Consider the following 4,310-nt stretch of genomic DNA (forward strand, 5'->3'; position numbering starts at 1 on the left):
CCTATTTCCTTAAGTCAGTTTTCCAGGCTATCTATTTTTTTTTTCTTTTCATATTATCTGTAAAGCACATTTGAAACTCTTTCTCAACTCAGTTTTGATAAGCTCTCCTCCTTCTGTTATTTTTTGGGCTTTTTCAGTACAGGTATGGTAAACAGTTGTTTAGGTGATGAATGGTAATCTTGGAAACTGAGAGAAGTTCCCAAGCAGAATGGGTGGGGAAATACCAATTCAGATAATGATATAATTATACAAAATCAAATACATCAAAATGTGTGCAGTAGTTATACTGAGTAACTGAAGACTAAGTTATAGAATTATAGAATCTATTCTTCTGCTTTAATAATAATGAAAATAATAGCAATAACAATTGGAGTTATATCTGTGTGCTAAGCACTGTACTAAGTGCTGAGGTACATATAAGCTTATCAGGTCCCACATGAGGCTCACAGTCTAAGTAGGAGAGAGAACAGGCATTAGGTCCTCATTTTACAGGTAAGGGACATGAGGCAAGGATAAGTTAAATGACTTGCCCAAGGTCACCCAGCATATATTTGGTAAATCCAGGGTTAGAACCTTCCTACCGTTTTTAAAAAATGATATTTAAGTGCTTACTAAATGTCAGGAACTGTACTAAGTGCTGGGATAGATACAAGCTAATTATATTGGACACAGTCCATGTCCCACATGGTGCTCACAGTTTAATACCCAGTTTATGGATGAAGTAACTGAGACACAGAGAAGTTAAATGACTTGACCAAGGTCACACAGCAGATAAGTGGCAGAACTGGAATTAGACCCCCAGGTCCTTCTGACGCCCAGGCCCATGCTCTAACCATTAGGTCATGTTCAATAGTCATAAATTAAAAAGGGGGTGACATGAATAATATCTCAACAACAGTGTGAACTGAGAAAAGAACATGAACCAGTTTTCCAAGAAACAGATTTAGAGGTGTACAACAGATTGTCCCCCTGGACTGCAGATCTAGTCATTTCTACAACTAGATTTCTGTCTCATGATAATAATAATGTAATAACGATGGCATCTGTTAAGTGCTTACTATGTGCAAAGCACTCTTCTAAGTGCTGAGGAGGATACAAGGTGATCAGGTTGTCCCACGTGGGGTTCACAATCTTAATTTCCATTTTACAGATGAGGGAACTGAGGCACAGAGAAGTTAAGTGGCTTGCCCAATGTCACACAGCTGACAAGTGGGAGAGCCGGGATTTGAACCCACGACCTCCGACTCCCAAGCCCGTGCTCTTTCCATTGAGCCACGCTGCTTCTCAGCCACACTGCTAAGTTTAGGGGATCTCCAAACACTCTTCAATGAGAACATCAGATTGGAATGAAAATATAAATATTCTCAAGGAGAAAATTTCACTTTACAAAGTCATGACCATGCTAATCTCTACTAGTTCACCATCTCCCCAGGATAGAGGAGAACCAGTCTATGTTCCTTGGAATAAGATCCTGCCTCAGCCCCAAGGTAGCGCTCATGCGAATTTCTTTCTTACGTTTGTAGGAACACCAGTTTTCACCCAGAGGTGCTCCGTGGACAGTATACTCATGGCTATCCCAAACAGTGTTACAGAATTTGTTCTGTTGGGACTAACCCAGGATCCAGACAATCAGAACGTCATCTTTGCTGTCTTCTTGATATTTTATTTGGCTTCCCTGTTTGGAAACTTCCTCATTTTGTTGACCATTAAGACTAGCCCAACTCCTGAATCACCTATGTACTATTTTCTGGCCTATTTGTCATTTTCAGATGCCTGTTTCTCCTCTACCACGGCCCCCAAATTGATTGTAGACTCTCTCTCAGATAAGAAGACCATAACATTTGGGGGCTGCATGACCCAACGTTTGGCACTCCATTTCTTCGGCTGCATGGAAATCCTGGTCTTCATTCTGATGGCCTATGACCACTACGTGGGCATCTGTAAGCCCCTCCTCTACACCGCCATCATGAGTCAGTATATGTGTGGCTTTCTGGTGGCCTTAGCCTGAGTAGTGTCTTTAATGCATTCTTCTGCCCAGCTTTTCCTCACCCTGCGCCTACCATTCTGTGGTCCCAATGTGATCGATCATTATTCATGTGATGTGCAACCTTTGATGAAACTTGCCTGCTCCGACACTCACTTGGCAAACCTGCTGTTCGTTTCCAACAGTGGGGCCATCTGTACCTCGAGTTATGTTGTGCTTATGGCATCCTATGTGGTCATCTTGTACTCTCCGATGTCCAAGGGGGCTTAAGGGAGACATAAAGCCCTGTCCACCTGCAGCTCCTACATTCTTGTGTCACCTTATTCTTTGGTCCCTGTATATTCATATACGCCCGGCCCCAGACCACCTTCTCTGTGGATAAATTGGTGTCAGTCTTTTATGCGATCGTTACACCCTTGTTTAACACTTTGATCTACACTCTGCGGACCACAGAGGTGAAAAATGCCATGGCCAAGTTATGGAGCCATTAGTGCTTCCAATTCCAATTCCAATTATAATTGGAATCTATGAGAACTACTATATTTACATTGGGCATAGGGTAACATAAGCCAGGTTCAGGTTTATTTGAAAAATCAAGTTGCATCACAGTGTCATTTTGCCTTTAAAATTGCTTTCCACAAGGGGCTTGGCACTCCCCCACTACCAAATTTACTGGGTTCATAGGAGCAGTCCAGGGCCCTGCCACTCTTCAGCGAGACACCAATTTTTTTTTTAAATGGTATTTGTTGAGTGCTTGCTGTGTGCCAGGCTCTGTACTATGAGCTGGGGTAGATACCAGCTAATCAGGTTGGACACAGTCCATGTTCCACAAGGGGCTCATAGTCTTAATCCCCATTTTACAGCTGAGACACGTAAGACACAGAGAAGTGAATCAACATGCCCAAAGTCACACAGCAGACAATTGGTGGAGCCAGTTTAGAACAAAGGTCCTTCAGACTCCCAGGCCCATGCTCTTTCCATCTGGACCATGCTGGTTGTTCTTCTCTCCCTCCCTTCCCCTAGGAACAAGTTCTGTCTTTTCAACGTAGAAAATACTGGAAACACTGTTGTATTTAGACAGGGTGGCTCAGAGAGGAGTGGTGAGGCTTTTCCAGACTGAGCCCCCTCCTTCCTCTCCCCCTCGTCCCCCTCTCTATCCCCCCTGTCGTGCCTCCTTCCCTTCCCCGCAGCACCTGTATATATGTATATATGCTTGTACATATTTATTACTCTATTTATTTATTTTACTTGTACATATCTATTCTATTTATTTTATTTTGTTAATGTGTTTGATTTTTTTCTCTGTCTCCGTCTTCTAGACTCTGAGCCCATTGTTGGGTAGGGACTGTCTCTATATGTTTGCCAACATGTACTTCCCAAGCGCTTAGTATAATGCTCTGCACACAGTAAGTGCTCAATAAATACGATACATTGATTGATTGGTGAGATGATGAGGCATGAAAAGTAATCTTTTACTGTTGGTCCTGGTTTCTTTTTTCCATCTGTGTCATTAAAGCCATCAATCAACGATATTTATTGAATGCTTTCTGTATGCAGAGCATGGGTCTAAGCACTTGGGTAAGTACAATGCAACAGCTTTGGTAGACACAATATTTGTCCACAAGAAGTTCACTGTCTACAGGGGCGACAGACACTGAAATACATTTCCTCCCTTGTTTAGATTCTAAGTCTTTTGAGGGGCAGGGTCAAAGTCTGAAATTATCTAAGTCTTCTTCCTCGAGCTTAATATTATAATTCTTGCAATTCTAGATGGTTAATTAATATTCTTATTGATTATTGAATGGTTTGTGAAAAAACACAAACTCTTTTGAGAAGTATGGGGAGCTTCGTAAATTTGATTTTGAATTTTCCAGGTAGCACCATACAAAAATAAATTGGCGTTTTCAGGTCAGAGATAAATCCTCTTGAAATATACAGAGAGGTCTACACAGTTATCCAGATAATTCAGATGGAAACCCCCCAAACTTAACATTTGTCTCAATTGCTCAGGTATATTGATATACAAGTGGATTGCTTTGTTTCGAATTGTCTGAATTCACCAAGTGACTGTTCTCTATTTCACCTTGGATTTTTCAAAGTGATTAAATCAGTAACTCAGACTTCATTTTAAAGGAAAAATAGGACATTTAGGCGTGGATTTTCCTGGCCAATTATCTGAATAATTGGTTTACTGTTTGTAGAATGATACATTGTTGATGAGAATTAACTAATGGTCCATTGTAAAACTCATTAGCAATGTCAAAAACTGAAATTCAGACTCTGGTATACCCAATCAATGCAAATTCCTACAAAAATATTTTTTGCG

General features: G+C 41.0%; 1 pseudogene; it reads left to right on the forward strand.

The window, feature by feature from the left end:
• Positions 1-1,534: 1,534 nt before the first annotated feature.
• Positions 1,535-2,475, forward strand: LOC119921335 (annotated as a pseudogene).
• The last annotated feature ends 1,835 nt before the right edge of the window (positions 2,476-4,310 follow it).

The sequence above is a fragment of the Tachyglossus aculeatus genome, assembly GCF_015852505.1.
Source record: "Tachyglossus aculeatus isolate mTacAcu1 chromosome 12 unlocalized genomic scaffold, mTacAcu1.pri SUPER_6_unloc_2, whole genome shotgun sequence".
Lineage (NCBI taxonomy): Eukaryota > Metazoa > Chordata > Mammalia > Monotremata > Tachyglossidae > Tachyglossus > Tachyglossus aculeatus.